This window comes from Rhinolophus hipposideros (assembly GCF_964194185.1).
Source record: "Rhinolophus hipposideros genome assembly, chromosome: 15".
NCBI classification, from domain to species: domain Eukaryota; kingdom Metazoa; phylum Chordata; class Mammalia; order Chiroptera; family Rhinolophidae; genus Rhinolophus; species Rhinolophus hipposideros.
This window is the reverse complement of record NC_138061.1, coordinates 67065229-67084618: the sequence shown is the minus strand read 5'-3', so window position 1 is coordinate 67084618 and position 19390 is coordinate 67065229. Positions and strand designations below refer to the sequence as shown.

Here is a 19390-nt window from a genome sequence, read left to right as displayed (position 1 = left end):
ATCAAAGACCTGACACAATAAACTGCATAGAAGAAAACATAGGTACTAAACTTATGGACCTTCGGTTCAAAGAGCATTTTATGAATTTGACTCCAAAGGCAATGGAAGTAAAAGCTAAAATAAACAAATGGGACTATATGAAACTTAAAAGTTTCTACACAGCAAAAGAAACCATCGACAAAATAAAGAGGCAACCGACTGAATGGGAGAAGATTTTTGCAAACAGTTCCTCCGATAAGGGGCTAATATCCAAAATATACAAGGAACTCATGAAGCTCAACAACAAAAAAACAAACAACCCAATTGAAAAATGGGTAGAGGACCGGAAGAGACATTTCTCCAAACAGGACATACAAATGGCAAACAGACATATGAAAAAATGCTGAGCATCACTAATCATCAGAGAAATGCAAATGAAAACCACAATGAGATATCACCTCACCCCAGTCAGAATGGCAATCATCAACAAGACAAATAGCAACAAGTGTTGGAGAGGCTGTGGAGAAAAAGGAACTCTCATACAGTGGTGGTGGGAATGCAGACTGGTGCAGCCGTTATAGAAGGCAGTGTGGAGGTTCCTCAAAAAATTACGAATAGAATTACCTTATGACCCAGCAATCCATCTCCTGGGTATCTACCCAAAAAAATTGAAAAGATTTATACATAAAGACACACGTGCTCCAATGCTCATTGCAGCTTTGTTTACGGTGGCCAAGACATGGAAACAACCAAAATGTCCTTCGATAGATGAATGGATAAAGAAGTTGTGGTATATATACACAATGGAATACTATTCGGCGTTAAGGAAAGATGATATAGGAACATTTGTGACAACATGGATGGATCTTGAGAGTATAATGCTAAGCGAAATAAGTCAGACAGAAAAAGCATAGAACCCTATGATTTCACTGATATGTGGTATATAAACCAAAAACAACAGAAGAACAAGACAAACAAATGAGAAACAAAAACTCATAGACACAGACAATGGTTTAGTGGTTACCAGAGGGTAAGAGGGGTGGGGGTGGGAGATGAGGGTCAGGGGGATCAAATATATGATGATGGAAGGAGAACTCACTCTGGGTGGTGAACACACAATGGGATTTATAGATGATGTAATACAGAATTGTACACCTGAAATCTATATAATTTCACTAACAATTGTCACCCCAATAAATAAATAAAAAGTGGGGGGGGGAATTTAAATATCCATTTTTGATAAAGAAAACACTTAGCATAACAGAAATAGAAGGGGACATTCTAAATTTGTTAAAGGGAGAAATATATACAGATTTACCTTTCAATGAACAGTACGGGGTCAATTGGATATCTATTTGGGAAAAAAATGTATCTTGACTCCCACCTGACGCCATAGAAAATCAGTTTGAGATTGAGAGCAGATCTGAATGTAAAGGTAAAAATGTAAAACTTTAAAATAAAAACATAGGAGAACACCTTCATGACTTTAAAATAGGCAAAGATTTCTTGAACAGTGAGTAAAAAGCTCTGACCATAAAAGAAACAAATTAATAAACTGGATATTTTGTGATATTTAAACTAAGAATTTCTCTTTTTTAAAATATATCATTCAGGGAGTAAGAAGGCAACCCACAGGACCTGCACCCAGAATGTATCTAGAGTTGCTACACTCAAATGGAACGTTAAACGTCTAAGAGATGAAGGGTCAAAATACCCTGAGCGTTCCTAAGAGGAGATGTCCATGACCAACAAGCGTGTGAGGAGCAGTCCACTTCACTAGCCATCAGGAAGTGCAGATGAAAAGCACAAGGGATTTATCTCACACCTACCAGAAAGGTTAACGTGAAAACACTGGAAAATGTCAAGCCTGTGAAGGCGGCAGCAGCCAGCTCCCTCCAGAGAGTGTGTGAATTGGAATAACCACTTGGAAGCTGTTTGGCAGAATTTATGCATGTCCTGTGTTCCCTGTGACTTCCATTTCAGGAATGGACCCAAGAGACAGGTGAGCAGAGGTTCGCCTAATAGCACTATTCTTTGACATTGTATACAGCTGTTACAATTCCATTGACTCTATTCCCTATGCTGTACTCCACATCCTGTGACCATATATATAAATTATAGTTGACATTCATTGTTATTCAGTTTCATTTCCAGGTGTACAGCACAGAGGTCAGGCATCTACACCGTCCCTGAAGTGGTCTCTCTAATAAGACAAGTACCCATCTGACACCCCTCAATTCTTTACAACATTATTGATTATATTCCCCAAACCGTCTTTCATAGCCCCGTGGCAATCTTGTGGTTACCATTGAATAGCACTGTTCTTTTTTTTTCTTCTTTTTAGTTGGGGAATATTGAGGAACAGTGTGTTTTCCCAGGACCCATCAGCTCCAGGTCAAGCCGTTGTCTTCAGTTTAGTTGTGGAGGGCGCAGCTCAGTGGCCTATGTGGGAATCGAACCGGTGACCTTGCTGTTATGAGCACTGAGCTTCAACCGGCTGCCTGAATAGCACTATTCTTAATGGCCCAAATCCGAAAACTGCCTAAATGTTCATCAGCAGCAAAATAGGTATATAAGTGGACATGTATACACCAATGCAATACCAGTGATGAGAATGAAAAAGCCTCAAGTGCACGTGAAAGCTCACAAATGCCAAAAACAGTGCATCGTGCGTGATTCCATTCATGTGAAATTCAAAGGCCAGCAAAACGAATCTTTGGTTAGAAGTGCAGAGAGTGGTTTCTGGGGTGAAGTGGGAGGGGTCACAAGGGGCCTCTGGGAATGTTGGTTCTTGAGCTGGGTGCTGGAAACGCACACGTGCTTATTTGGTAAATGTCAATCAAGCTGGACACTTAGATGCACTTTTCTGTGGGTATATCATATTTCGATAAAAAGCTTTTGAAAGTAATTATTTTTAAAGTCACTACATCATTAACAGAAGGACTCAGCCTAGGTTCTGGTAAAATGGACTGTGTTTTTTAGTGTATACAGGCTGCTATAAAAAAGATACCACAGACTGGGTGGCTGACAAACAACAAAAACTTATTTCTCACAGTTCTGGAGACTGGCAAGTCCAAAACCAAATCAAGGTTCCGGCAGATTTTGTGTCTGGTGAGAGCCCTCTTCCTGGTTCACAGACTGTCGTCTTCTCACTGTGTCCTCGCACAAGGGGCAAGGGAGCTCTCCAAGTCTCCTTTGTAAGGACATTAATCCCATTCATGAGGGCTCCATCCTCATGACCTAATTACCCCCAAAGGACCCACCTCCTGACACCATCATATTGGGGATTGAACAGATGAATTTTGGGATGAACTTGGGGGAGGGGACATAAACATCTATCTATAGTTACTAACCCAGGGGTGTCTAATAATGATTATAATCCTAACTCTTAGGCCCATTTTGCAGATGAGAAAACCGAAGCTCACGGACAGTTCCCCCAGGCTGGGACCCTCTGACCACAGCTGTGGTTTATAGTGGCCTGCCAGAAAATGACTGTTTATGATGGCTGAAAACAGCAGTGTCTGGTGAGAGGCTGCTTCCTGCACAGAAAAGAGCACTGGCAGGGCACACACATTGGTGATATGGAGCATGTAGTACTCCATAACATGTAGTACTTCCTAAAACATGTTTTAGGAAGCACAGAAGGAATCTGATGTGCCAGATATGTAAGAAACGTATTATACATCTGTCTTCCTACAGATAGAAATGCAGATTGGTTTAACAAAAATTATATATAAATAAATACATAGAATGCTTAAACAAATATAGTGGTGACATAAATGTTTAAAGAATGAAGAAAAAGTGAGCATAGTGCTAAAATTAATTCTAAGGGGAGACATGATTCAATAAATATATACTCAGATGTTTAATAGTTAAGTACAGTTGTTAAGGCACCTGGACATGATGAGAAGTTTTTCCCTCCAAAAGCTGGTCAGGTCAAGCCAAGTGTAGTCCTGTCCAGTCCTGCCCGGAGGGCACCAGAGGGAATGCACCTGGGGCGGGGGTGGGCAGTACTCACCAGTGGTGAGAAAACATGAGACATGAGGATGTGATGGAATGGTATTGAATTGGCAGTGAGCACTTGGTATGCACCAGGCCAATACCCCATTTCAAATTACCTCCCGAGGAAAATAATTTTATTATCCCCAAGTTAGAGTGGAGGAAACGGGAATTTCTGGCACAATAGTAACTCTATAAATCTTTTAAATGTCGTGAGAATTAATTGGCTAGTCCCAGTTTTTTAAAGAAAACTTCAAGTGTGAAAAAATTTGCTGACACCCAAAATCTACTCCCCCTCAACCCGGAATGTCTCTGGGTGAAAGGGGTAGGAGGAGGCAGGAATAATGCTGAAACAGTCTTTGATTGCCATCTTCTGGCTAGTGGGGGTGGGCTCGGCCCTGTCTCCCACAAATGAAACCTGCCTCGGGATCCCTCACCCTTATCAGCCTGACTCAGAGGCCAGGCCCCAATAGGGGCCCTAGTGGGTAAAATGATGGGCTAACCACTGGCTTCATGCCTGGTGGGGCTGTGGCCCAAGGTGGGTAGTTACTGGGCCTGACCTGGAGAGAGACACACAGGAGATATCTGGAGCCATAAAAATTGCTGAGAGATAAGCAAACACAGGGAGGCATTGAGATACACCTGGATATAGCAGAGATACAGAAATAAAGACGCAAAAAAACTCAGAGACCGAAAGGGAAGAGACAGAGACAGACCCAGAAACCAAGACACACAGAAGGCCGAGGGCCTCCAATAGGAAGGGTCCTGACCCCTGCTGTTCTCACGGACTCCCAGGCTGTCCTCTGGTCCCCTCTGAACATTCACTTTCAGAAGGACCTGGCGCCTTAATTCCTACTCCTTTCTGGGACTCACTGGCACAAATCAGATGATCTCAGGGTTTTCCCAGGGATAGGCGAAGGTGCCGCCTCTGCTGTGGGAGGTCCAGCTTTCCAGCTTCCCAAACCTGGCTGCCACTGTCCCTTTACCCCTTTTCTCCTGGTGAGTATGTTTCTCGATTCTCCTTAGTATGCTTAATATATACTTTCATATCGATACAACTTCTGTAGCACTTGCCTAGAAGAAAACAAAACTGACTGTGGGTTTCCTCTCATCTGGCTCTGTCCCAGAGGCTGATCAAGTTGGAGGGCCCAGAGATCTTTCCTGGGCTTTGCTGAAGACCCAGCCTGGCTGATGGAAGGACAGTACCTGTTCTATCGAACCCGGCGTGGATAACCTGTGGCCTCATCAGCCACAGCGATCAGTTCAGCTCACCACTCATGTATCAGCAGAACCAGGACACCTCCATGCTGGTACTTAGCAGGCTCCTGGAAGATGCAGGTGGTTAAAAGTAGGCACTAGGGAAGGTAGGAAACGTCTGGTGCTGAGTCCACCATTCCCCTGCGTTCCCCTCTTACCCTGCGCTCCCCATCTCACCCCCAGGCACATTCAGGTTTCTTCAACAAACATGGCACTGTCTATGGCCCAGAGGCCTAAATTATAGAAGCTGATGGCCTGGACTCTAATTCTGGTCTCATCACTTACTAGCTGCTGTCCATGCCTCTGCTCCCCGCAATATACCTAATATAGAATGTCAGGAGTGTCAAGCTCATGGTGCTGTTGTGAGGAGTCAGCGGTTAACGCTGCAAAGTGAGGTGCCAAACAGAGGTACAACCAGGGCTTTGGGAAGCAGACTACCCTTGGAGAACTCACATAATCTCTCCAAATTTCAGTTTCTCATCTGTAAAATGGGCACAATGACTATAACCTCGTAAGATGTATCCTGAAGGACTTGAGAAGTGAGTTTTGGCCTCTGTGGCTTTCGTGGTCCTGTCCCTTCCACGGTGGCTCCTTCCCACTTAGCGCATCCGCCTCTTCACCGCCTGCAGAAAGCCCAGCCTGCCCAGCCTCAGAACCAGCCCTCGTCCCCACTCAGAGACCGTGTCCCCTCCCATGGCGCCCCCTGCAGGCCTCCATGGCATTAGCGGTCCCTTTGCTCCTCCGAGCCTCCCGCCTGACCTTTGGTCGATGTGCTTGCACAACACAAACAGTATAAAGTGAGCAGGCAGCGCCGGTCCAGGTCCGCAGCGCCGCCCTTGTTGGGATAGGTTAGGACCTCGGGGGCACACGCTGCACGCCTCGCTCTCTTTCCCGCCTTTCCCAGCTACCCCAGTCTGAACGGTGCACTTACTTTTAAATTGTTATCTATTCCGGGACTTTCATTAGTGAACAAAAAGGGGGTGTTATAATAGATCATAAATTCCTAGCGGGGCAGGTCCTGTAACTTCTTCAGTGAAAGGTGCTAAGCCAGCCTTGTGCATTGTTTTTGTGCTTCTAGGTTAGCACACCTTTGAAATACCAGTAATACCCCTCCAAGTAGGCATTAACCCTCAAGAGAGCACATACTCTAGTTAACTATCCTGTAATCCAATGCCCTCCTTGCTTTCTCCAGTCTTCCTTGTGTCCCCTCCTTAATTTCAAATTCATAAAGGAAGCTGCAAAGCGATTCCTCTCCGTAGTATTTGCGATCTTGCTCCCTGGCTTGTGTCGTCAGTTTGGCTCAAATAAACTCACAAAAATTCTCTACAGTTTGGGTGTTCTTACGTTGACACGTTTAGAGTTTTACTAAATATACAGTCTTGAACTATATATAAACAGAATTTCTGCGACTTTGTTTCTTTGGATATGTTGATATTTAACTTAATCCATGTATGTATACAAGACTAGTTTACCAGCTTCACTGAGGAATAAAGTTCTAACCCACAAAAACGTCATAATTATCTTTCTCCTGTCAATTTATGGGGAGCAGACTTTGCCACCCCAAAATATGCGTCTTTGGGATATTATTTTAGACTACTTAAGAAATAGCAGACATGGGAGAAGAAAACCAAATAGAAGTTACCCTTTGTAAGAGAACATTTTACATTTGTAAGGGAAATCCCCATCTGTAGTGATTGTTAAGGCTCTGAATTTAAATCTGTATAACAATCTTACCCGTTTTTACTGTGCTTTTCCTGGTAACCTCCCAAAACTGACTCTCTACCCTCAGCATCTTTCATCTTTAGCTGAAGATGGTACTTAAGCTGATGGATTCTGCCATTTTGATGAGTTACTCAGTGTTTGTGGGTCTCTCCTGCATAAACAGTAGATGTACATGTTATTAAACTTTATTTTGTTTGTCCCCTGCTAATATGTCTCATGTCAATTTATCAGACCAGCCAGAAGAAACTTCAAGGGTAGAAGAAATTTTTTCTTCCCCAATACATATTTCTTGGATATTTTTCTATTAAAAACAGTCCTGGTGGATAGGAATGGTGGCAGCGGGGCACACTTTTTGAGTTCTCCTCCGGATCTTATCACAAACGGGACATTTACAACCCATCAAAGGACTCTCTGCTCATCACGCAGAACAGATAAGACACTCGTGCAAGAATTACTTGAAGGTGGGCAAATTGGGCGAGCAGGGGAAGAGGGAAGGGAGCGGAGTGGAGACACGGCCACATCTGTGGCTGTGGAAACGCGGTCCACACCTGTGGCTGTGGGGACGCGGCCCACACCTTCGGCTGGGGCAACGTGGCCGGCATCTGCGGCATTGGAAACACAGCCGGCATCTGTGGTGGTGGAAACTTGGCCAGCATCCGCAACTGCAGAGACGTAGGGGATCCCAGGACGAAACAGAGAATACAAAAGCCAGGAGGTGGGTTCTTTCCCTGCGTCCCACAGTTGATCTCTCCTGCCAAGGGGACAGCATATCCAGCATTTGAGGCAATAGCCTCAGCTGAGACCTCCAGCTGGGCCCTAGGTTGGACAAAGGACACAAACTCCATACCTGGGCCCCTCCTCCCACTCTTCCAATCCTACCCCGCCCTTCCAGAGACTTAAACTGGCCCCTGAGCTGAGGAGTAGTGTCAGATTACAGAGCAGCCTTAGTGCTCAGGCTCTGGGAAGACTGGCAGGCAGCTCTGACCCAGGGAAGAGGCTGGGAAGAGTGTGATTCTTTTGATGGACTAGGAGAGAAGAACCTCTTCCATCCCGAGCCACCACCTTTTCTTGCCTGGGGGAAGAGTGTGACACAGCTGGGCTGGGAGAGAGAAGACCCCTCAATCCCCAGCCCCCACCCTTTCTGGACTGCCTAGGGCGGGGCAACTGCAACTGCGAAGGCACTCCCAGAGATCAGCAGTAAAAAGCAGATGCAGCTCTGGGCTTTCAGAAGCTCAGAAATCTCCCACCCGCCACACACACACACACACACACACACACACACACACACACACAAAAGAAGTGCCCTAAGACTCAGGAGAACTGGACACAGGGCTGGTGGTGCTACTCTCAGTGTGCATATGTGCAGGCAAGAACAGAAACTGCACTGACTTTGTAGAAACTACCATCCAGACCCCTCATACCCACGCATCTAAATCTGCAGTCACAACGTCACTCTGGGCACTCTGGGCACCGGTTCTGCCTGCACAATACACGAAGAACTCTTTGGTACAGCAGAGGAAAACCTGGAGATTACTTGGTGGGCTTACCCCAAGACTGGCACTGCTTTTTGTTTTGTTTTGTTTTGTCCTGATATCTTTGATATCTTTGCCTGTGTTGAGTGGGGGTTGTCGGTTGTTTTCACATGTGAATGTATTTGATTTTTTCTTTGTTGTTGGGCTTGGTGATATGCTTTGTTCTGAAATTGCCCCAGCAGGGCCCAGCTTAAGAGGCACAAGATTCAACATACCCAGAGGCCAACTCCAGACCAAACCAGAGTATTACCGGGTTTGACATACACGTGACACACACAGAGGGAATTCTCTACAGGCACAAGAGCCCACAGAGGCCAAACCACATTTAAGCGGTTAACCCTCACGCAGCAGAACACCCTGCGGTGGGCAGAGCCAAGTCTCACAACTAGTCAGCCTAGGAGTTAAACCCACCTACTCACAAGCGAAAAGCAATTAACGATCTTCTTTAACAGGACAATATACACACACAAGAGTCACTTTGGAGAGCACACAGAGGAGAAGAAGGAAGTGGTGCAAGTAAAATATAAAGGACACATACTACATAAGATAACCCAGCAAGAACTAAGAACCCTAGTGGATCTAATACATCAAAGCAAACACAGAGAGTAAGTCAGAATGGGGAAACAAAGAAACATGTCCCAAATAAAAGAACAGAAGAAACCTCCAGAAATGGAACCAAATGAAACAGAGGTAACCAACCTATCAGAGACAGAGTTCAGAACACTGATGATAAGAATGTTTAAGGACCTTAGAGACGACATAAAGAAGGACGTAGAAATCATAATGAACAACCAGTTAGAAGTAAAGAACACAACTACCAAAATAAAGAACTCCTGCTGGTAATGAAGGAATTACCAGCAGGTTAGATGAAGCAGAGGATTGAATCAGCGACTTAGAAGACAAGTTAGCAGAGATCACCCAAACTGAACAACAAAAAGAAAAAAGGAAAAAAAACAATGAAGATTGTTTAAGAGACCTCTGCGATAACATCAAGCACAACAACATGCACATCATAGGAGTACCAGAAGATGAAGAGAGGAAGCAAGGAATTCAGAACATTTTTGAAGTAATAATGTCCGAAAACTTCCCTAACCTGATGAAGGAAACCAACATACAAGCCCAGGAAGTGCAGAGAGTTCCAACCAGGATAAACCCAAACAGGTCCACACCAAGACAAATTATAGTTAAAATGGCAAAGGTTAAAGACAAAGAGAGAATCTTAAAAGCAGCAAGAGAAAGGCAGAAGGTTACGTACAAGGGAACTCCCATAAAGCTATCAAATGACTTTTCTACAGAAACATTGAAGGCCACCAGGGAGTGGCAAGAGATACTCAAAGTGATGGAAAACAAAGGCCTACAACCTAGATTGCTTTATCCAGCAAGGCGATCATTTAGAGTTGATGGAGAGATAAAGAGCTTCCCAGAAAAGAATAAGCTAAAGGAATTTATTACCACCAAGCCAGCATTGCAAGAAATACTAAAATGAGTTCTGTAAATAGAAGAAAGATGAAAACAATCTAGCTACAAATTTAAATATGACAATAACTATGTACCTATCAATAATCACTTTAAAAGTAAATGGATTAAATGCTTCAATCAAGAGACATAGGGTGGCTGAGTGGATAAGAAACCAAGACCCTTGTATATGCTGTATACAAGAGACTCACCTCAGATCAAAAGACACACACAGGCTGAAAGTGAAGGGTTGGAGTAAGATATTTCATGCAAATGGAAATGAGAAAAAAGCTGGAGTTGCAATACTTATATCTGACAAAATAGACTTTAAAATGAAGAACATATTAAAAGACAAAGATGGGCACTATATAATAATAATATTATATTATTATTGATCTATCTGACAAGAGGACATAACCCTAGTAAACATTTATGTACGCAACATAGAAGCACCTAAATATATAAAAGATATTGACTGACATAAAAACAGAGATCAACAGTAACACTATCATAGTAGGGGCTTCAACACACCTCTGACAACAAGGGACAGGTCCTCCAGACAGAAAATCAATATGGAAACAACAGCCTTAAATGACACAATGGACCACTTGGATTTAATCGATATTTTCAGAGCATTTCACCCCAAAGCTGCAGAATACACGTTCTTCTCAAGCACACATGGAACATTTTCCAAGATAAACCACATGTTTAGGCCACAAAACAAGTCTTGATAAATATAAGAAAATTGAAATCATACGTATTGTCATCTCTGACCACAGTACTATGAAATGAGAAATGAACCACAGGAAAAAAACTGGAAAACACACCAATTCATGGAGGCTGAATAACATGTTACTAAATAATGAATGGGTCAAGCAGCAGATCAAGGACGAAATCAAAAGATATCTCGAGACAAACGAAAATAAAAACATGAAAATCCCAAATATGGGAGACAGCAAAAGCAGTTGTAAGAGGCAAATTCATAGCACTGCAGGCCTACCTAAAGAAACAAGAAACATCACTAATTAACAGTTTATCTTCACACTTAATGGATCTGGAAAAAGAACAACAAAATAAGCCCAAAGGGAGCATAAGGAAGGAGACAATAAAGATCAGAGCTGATAAACATTAAAGAATGCCAACTATAATTTTATATATATAATGTGATGGTTTAGTGTGAGGTCGGAGGGATAGTGGATGGGGGGAGGGGGGTTCACAGTGTGAGGGATATAAATGATGAACGTCTAAGTATTACCTTGTCTTGTACACCTGAAACTAATAAAAAAAAAAATCAGAGCTGAAATAAATTGAATAGAAAACAGAAAAACATACAAAAGATCAATGAATCCAAGAGTTGGTTCTTAGAGAAGATAAACAAAATTGATAAACCTTTAGCCAGACTCATTAAAAAAAGAGAGAGAGAGAGAGAGGACCCAAATTAATAAAATCAGAAATCAAAGAGGAGAAGTGACAACAGACACCACAGAAATACCAAAAATTTTAAGAAATTACTATGAGCAACTATATGCCAACAAATTTGACAATCTGGAAGAAATGGACAATTTTCTAGAGGCGTACAACCTTCCAAAGCTAACTCAAGAAGAAACAGAAAACCTGAACAGACTGATTACCACCAGGGAAATTGAATCAGTAATCAACAATCTCCCAACAAACAAAAGCCCTGGACCAGATGGCTTTACAGGTGAATTTTACAAAACGTTTAAAAAAGAATTGTCACCTGTTCTCCTCAAGCTCTTCCAAAAAATCCAGAAAGAGGGAAGACTCCCAAACACTTTTTATGAAGCCACTATCACCCTGATCCCAAAGACACCACAAAAAAAGAAAACTACAGGCCGATATCGCTAATGAACATAGATGCAAAAATCCTCAACAAAATATCAGCGAACAGAATTCAGCAATACATTAAAAAGATTATACACCATGATCAAGTGGGATTCATCCCTGGTATGCAAGGGTGGTTCAACATCCGCAAATCAATTAATGTGATACACCACACTAACAAAATGAAAAATAAAAATCACATGATCATATCAATAGATGCAGGAAAAGCATTTGATAAAATCCAGCAGCCGTTTATGATAAAAGCCTTAAGAAAGTGAGAATAGAGAGATCATAACTCAACATACTAAAGGCCATATATGATAAACCCACAGCTAACATCATACTCAATGGGGAAAAACTAAAACCATTCCCCTTAAGATTAGGAACAAGACAGGTTGCCCACTTTCTCCACTTCTATTCAACATAGTGCTGGAAGTTTTAGCCACAGCTATCAGACAAGAAAAAGAAATAAAAGGCATCCAAATTGGTAAAGAGGAAGTAAAATTGTCATTATATGCAGATGATATGATACTATATATAGAGAACCCTAAAGACTCCACCAAGAAACTATTAGAGCTGATAGATGAATTTAGTAAAGTAGCAGGATACAAAATTAATATTCAGAAATCAGTTGCATTTGTATATACCAATAATAAAATATCAGAAGGAGGAATTTTAAAAGCAATACCATTTACAATTGTTCCAAAGACTATAAAACACCTGGGAATAAATTTAACCAAAGTAAAAGATCTGTACTCAGAAAATTATAAGACACTGAAGAGAGAAGTGAAAGAAGATACAAATTGATGGAAACACATACCATGTTCATGGATAGGAAGAATTAATATAGTTAAAATGTCCATACTGCCTAAGGCAATATACATATTCAATGCAATTCCTATCAAACTACCAATGAGATTTTTCATAGAAATAGAACATATAATCCTAAAATTTATTTGGGACCATAAAAGACCCCAGATAGCCTCAGAAATCTTCAGAATTAAGAACAAAGTGGGAGGTATAACAAAACCTGACATCAAATTACACTACAGGGCTACAGTAATCAAAACAGCATGGTACTGGCATAAAAACAGACACATAGATCAATGGAACAGAATAGAGAGCCCAGAAATAAATCCATGCCTATATGGCCATTTAATCTACGACAATGGAAGGAAGAATGTACGGTGGGGTAAAGACAGTCTATTCAATAAATGGTGCTGGGAAACTTGGACAGACACATGCAAAAAAATAAAGCTGGACCACCTCCTTACACCATATACAAAAACAAATTCAAAATGGCTTAAAGTCTTAAATGTAAGATCTGAAACCACAAAATACTTAGAAGAAAATATAGGAAGAAACTTCACAGACATTACCCGGAGTAAGATTTTTACTGATATATCCCCTCACGCCAGGGAAGTAAGAGAAAAAATAAACATGTGGGATTACATCAAACTAAAAAGTTTTTTCACAGCAAAGGAAACCATCAATAAAACAAAAAGGGATCCTACTGAATGGGAAAAGATATTTGCCAATTATATATCTGATAAGGGGTTAATATCACAAATTTATTAAAAAACTCACTCAACTCAACTCCAAAAAAACAAACAACCCAATTAAAAAATGGGCAGAGGACATGAAGAGACATTTTTCTATAAAGGACATACAGATGGCAAACAGACATATGAAGAAATGCTCAACCTCACTAACCATCAGAGAAATGCAAATAAAAATCACTGTGAGATATCACCTCACCCCAGTCAAAATGGCTATCATCAATAAATCAACAAACAACAAGTATTGGCGCAGATGTGGAGAAAAGGGAACACTTGTGCACTGTTGGTGGGACTGCAGATTAGTGCAGCCACTATGGAAAACAGTATGGAGGTATCTCAGGAATCTGAAGATAGAACTACCCTATGATCCAGTAATTCCACTCCTAGGCATCTACCCAGAGAAATCCAAAACTCCAATTCAAAAATCTGTATGCACTCCTATGTTTATTGCAGCACTTTACACAATAGCCAAGACATGGAAACAACCGAAATGCCCATTGGTAGATGACTGGATTAAGAAACTGTGGTATATTTATACAATGGAGTATTATGCAGCCATAAAGAAGAAAGAAATCTTACCATTTGCAACAACATGGATGGACCAAGAGAACATTATGTTAAGTGAAATAAGTCAGACAGAGAAAGACAAGTACCATATGATCTCACTTATATGCGGAATCTAAAGAAGAGAATAAGTGAATGAACTAATCAGAAACAGTCTTGGACACAAAGAGGAAAAACTGAGGGTTGCTAGATGGGAGGGGGGTGGGGATAAGGGGGAAGGTGAGGGGATTAGAACACAGTCAGTAACCACAAGATGGCCACAGGGTTTTGAAAATTAATTTGGGGAACGTAATCAATAATGTTGTAAAGATTTTGTAGGGTATCCGATGGACATGTGTCCAATTTGGGAGACCACCTCAGGGATGATGTAGATGCCTGGTCACTGCACTGCACACCTGAAGCTGAACAATAATGAATGCCAACTATAATTTTATATATATATATATATGTATGTATATACTTACAAGAAGCGGAGTACAGTATTAGGAATAGAGACAGTGGAAATGTAATGGCTCTGTGCGATGTCAGAGGGATAGTGGATGGGGGAGGGGGGTTCACACAGTGTGAGGGATATAAATGATAAACGTCTAAGTATTACTTTGTCTTGTGCACCTGAGACTAATAAAAAAAAGAGTTTAAAAAACAACAACTACAGTCCTGATGGAAACATTTCTGTGCTACTGAAGCCCCTCTCCAAGGTCCCCCAGTGTTCTGGCCCCCACTCCCATTCCAGGCCACACACACACACACACACACACACACACACACACATCCCCAAGCTACCTAGTCTAATCCTGTTAAATACTGGCCACTCCTCACACTCCCACGGCCTCCTCAGAGGCATCTATTCTCTCACACCAGGTCCCTCCCCACGATGGACTCTCCCCAGTGACCATACCTCCCACACACACTACCTATCCAGGCCTCACACATACTCCCTCCCCATGTCCTGGGCCTCCTTCACACAGGGTCCCCCCCATAAACACTCCTGGTGGCAACAATGTGCTTAATGAGCATCTTCAATTCCAAGGATATTTAAGACTGGGCACTGCAAAGAAAAATGTAAAACACCCTGATATCCTGTTGCTCATAAAAGGAAAACACTCAATAGAGGTTTTCTCAAGTTTGACAACACCCTGCTGTGCTCTGAGGGACACACCCTGGGCACTGTTGCTGGGCACCAAGTTTGCACATTTCAGTTTTCTGAAGCCATGCTGATTGTTTGCCAAGGCAGGTGAACCAATTTAGAAATGGAACTGAGACCCATGTACCCGACTCTATCCACGCCTAGGAGTTAGAAGGTCTTAGTCCCCATAGATGAAAAGGTGGAATATTGCAAAGGCCACAGATCCCTAGCAGAAAAACTGGTTCTCCAAGTGTTGTACGGTGGAGGCTTCAGACCCCCACTGCGGAAAATCCCCATGTTGATCACCAGAAGTTAATATATTAATATTTTACTAATGTGTTAAGAACTTGAAGGCAAATAATAGCTCTCAAGACTTTATATATCAAACTATGTTTTAATTTTACATTACAGGAATAAAGTTAAAACTACTATTTAATTTTTAAATTTTTTCCCCATTGTTTACTAAACTTCAACTTCTTCAGTAGCTTACATTGCTTAAAGGTACTTGTAATTCTCTTTTGTAGTCTGATTGGAGTAGAACCCAACATGTCCCTTTTTGTTGGTAAAACTGCAATAACAATGGCTGCATCGTTTTTAATTAGCTACTGCAGTAGATAACAAAGACTTGTAGAGCTTGGATTGCATTTGAATCCAGATCTCAGGTGTCCACAAGTTCAGTGCATTCTGGTAACAGACAAACTTCTAGAAACTATTGACATTCATAATCACATTCAATGTTAATGAAGCACAGAACTAAGACATGCTTAAATGTAGACCCTTCCGATCATAGCATCTTTGGTCTCTTAAGCCACTGCTTTTAGTCCTTCCACTTCAGCATTCAGTGCCAGGAAAAACATTCTTTTATTCTGTTACTACCAGATATGTAAGTGTCTCCTTATCAGACACTTAATCTTATTATAACTAACTTATATAAAGATGTAGATAAACAAGTTCCAGGGAGAGAGATTTCTTGGGCTGAAAACCACTGGTTCTAGATAAGAAACTCTTTTCATAAGTTATGCTCTGAAATCTGGATATGTATTTGGCTTCACTGGCTCAATTTAATCAGAAAAGAATTGCAAAGGGGAAATCATGGCTGTGGCAAACAAGTCTCTTCAACCTGCTTCTACCACTGCCCAACTCTGATTTTCAATCTAAGAAAGCTGTGTCTCTACCCCATCACTCTCCACATCTCAGCCGTTTTGTCTTCACTACACTGGTCAATCAATAGTTGAAATAGTATCTATTTCTTTTTCCTACTTGTTTTCCCCACCATGATGTCAGCTACTCGAAGCAGAAGCTTTTCGCATTGACTTGTTCAGAACCCCCAGTTCCTGGAAAAGTGTTGGAACTGTAATGAGACACAAAAAATAGAATTAGTAGTAAATCAGTGTCGAATCGGTAAATACATATAAATATAAATTTAAAAAATCGGTGTTGAATGAGTAAATAAATGGCAAGAAATTATATTAGAATGAAAATACTTTAAAAGTTGTATAATCAAATTATACCTATTTAAAAAGCATGGTATATATAATACATGTATAACGATACCAGCTTTTCAACAACTGGCACCCTAGTGAAAATAAAATGTATACATATTGATACAAAATATCTAAATATTATCATTGCATAAAAATCACAAACATGCATGCACAGCAATTATATATTTTTAAAATAATGTGTACAAATTCTGTAAACATTCTAAAAACCATTGGATTGTACATTTTAAATGAGATCATTGTATGGTAAGTGAATCATAACTCTACAAAGCTGCTTTAAAAGCACATTAAAAATCAATCAGGTGCACAGTTTAATACAAAGTGTTGGTGAAGAGCCTGCTCTGGGGCAGGGCAGCTACTTCCAGCTGTGTGGCCGAGCACTTCACCTAAGCACCCTTCACCTCATGTCGTCATAATGAAGTTGGGTGATGAGAGTCCTCCCTTAAAGGTTGTGAGGATGACATGAGTTAACAGTTGGAAAGTGCTGGAAAACAGCCGGCCAGGTATCAAGCACTCACTAAGGCTGTTGTGGATGAACCTGTCACCCAGAGTGAGGGGTGCTAGTGCCCTTGAGGGGTTAAAGCCTGAGGGGGAGACACGTCAACAGATAATCTCCACGTGATCTGCTTAGTGGTGGCCCTTGTGACCAGGAAGATACGAGTGACGTGGCATAGGCAACTCTGAAATCGAGACGCGCTGGGGGGAGTGTGCCGGCAGGACAGGAAGGTTTTAGAAGTTGTTGACTGTGGCGTGCCCGTAGAATACAAAGGGGAGGTGTATCCCAGAGCTACCTGAGTTCTCAGGTGGAGGGTGGGTGATCTGGATGATGGGAGACACGGGCAGCAAAGGCTGCCAAGGGGCCTGTGAGGTAGAGGAAAGCGCTGCTGAGCTCTAAAGAAGCGGCACGAGTAGGAAGCACGAGTCGCCGCTACGCCGCACCGTGGACCCTTCCGGCTTCTCTCCGCTTGCACGGGGCCTCATTCCCACCCTCCGAAGGGCGTCCTCAAACGCAGACCCCACTGTCTCTCCAACGGCCTGAAGCCCCTCCCCCCGCCCCTAGTCCCAGGCCCCCCGGCTTTTTGGCCTCGCTCCACGCCAGCACCCCCACCGGTACGGCTCGACCCCCTCCGCCCTGGCCTGCTCTGAGCTCGCGAGCTGTGCTGTCCCTTCACCTCAGCCATCCCGCTCAGCCTCTAAGGGGCCAGGTACTGAAGACAACGACCTCCAGAAAACCGTGACCATCATAGGGGAGCGAACGGATGATGGATGGAGAAAGACTCAGGCAAAGAATGACCCAAAGACCTGACCGGCACAGGTAGCTGAGCAGCCGCCGAGACAAGGCACTTGGGCGGCTGCCAGACAGGCACTGAGCGGGACCGCTCGCGGGAAGGAAAACCCGCCCCCACTGCCTGGGCCCAGCCCCGCCTCCATCGCCGTCCCGTGCTGCTGATTGGCTAGAAGCCACCACGGTCCTGCTACGATTGGCTGTTTCTCGACCCCTTGCGAGAAGAGAGAGGGTGGGTCATTGCCGACCTCTTGCCAGGAGCCTCCTAGGGGCGTTCGCAGCCGTTTGCGGATGCCTGCGTCGGCCAAAGCGAGCCCGGCCTTCACACCAGACTCCTGAGTGGAGTGGCTGTCGCAGGGGCCCCAGTGTCCCGCTCTGGAGACCCTCACATCGTGTCCGTACCCCCTCGTTCGGAAGGCTCTGAGATCCCGCAGCGCGAAGGCCGCCGCCCGCCGCCTCCCCAAAACACGCAGGAGTCAGCGCAGGCTGAGTCCCGGGAAAATTCGCCCTTGGTCCCACAGCCGCTACCCTGCAGACGGTCGTCCTTCCCCCTTCCTCCCCCTGCTCACCTCCTGCTCTCACAGGCAGGGAGGTGAGCCGGGACTCAGGCTGCCTCCCTCCCCACACGTTCCTCAAAGGCAGTGAGCCCCAGGTGTGTGGGCCGCAAAGCAGTAGGGGCTCAACACGCCGAGCACACGTGGGGGGACCTGAGGCATGTGCAGAGAGCGGCGCCGGGCTGCGGCCTGAAAACCCTGCTGTTCCCAGATGGCTACGCTAGGTCGCAAGCTCCGCTGGCTTGCAGAAACTAAGGAGAACTGCTAACGCGTAACCACAGCACCCACACACCCGGCCGGCTCCGGTAGCTGGAAGCAGTGCACCGCCCCGCCTCCTTTTACCTTTCCTTCATTAACAAACTAAAAGTCACGCGGGGCGGGGGGCTGTACATTGCTCGGCACATTAGGGCCGCACAGAATGGGGCCTTAAAGACTGCGCACACCCAACCCCCACGCCCTCTTCCTCGGAAATCGCCTTCCCTTTTCTAGAACTCACCCCCACCCCATCCCACCAACCTTCCCTAAACCCCTTCAAAGCTCGCGGACCTCCCCGGTTAGGGAGAAGCTCCCTCTCCGCCATGAGCTCACCCTTCCCCATTCCTTGATCAAAGAATAAAGTTGCCACTTTGCTTTAGGAACTCAGTCTGGTTCTGTCAGCTCTGGGTAAGAGGGCGAGAAGAACGGGAGGACTCCTGGGGGAGACAGACGCCAGGAAGTAGGTCCAGGCGCGAGAGGCTTCAGACAACAGAGACTCCCTCTGCGGGTCCTCTGCTTCCCTGGTGCACGGGTACTTGTCCTACACCAGAAACCTGGGAACACTCAATCTCAGCCTTCTACCAACACCTGTGACATTCACTCCATCGGAGAAGATGGGGAAAATACTCATGTGATGTTCCCACTATATTCCAGACAGCATATGAGCCACTTCCTTCTTATTTTACCTCTCGTCACTCTTAGGTAAGTCCTGTTCCATTACCTTTCCACCAGAAATCAATGGCTTCTAGGATGCATCTG

At 43.6% G+C, this 19390-nt stretch overlaps 1 long non-coding RNA gene across 1 annotated transcript; it reads right to left on the bottom strand.

Annotated features, from left to right (window-relative positions):
* Window positions 1-15398: 15398 nt before the first annotated feature.
* On the bottom strand, window positions 15399-18993 carry LOC308508327. The gene is made up of 3 exons (XR_013995011.1): window positions 17710-18993; window positions 17329-17398; window positions 15399-16386 (listed from the first exon to the last, which is right to left on the bottom strand). It is a non-coding gene; the product is annotated as an uncharacterized lncRNA (long non-coding RNA).
* Between the last annotated feature and the right edge of the window lie 397 nt (window positions 18994-19390).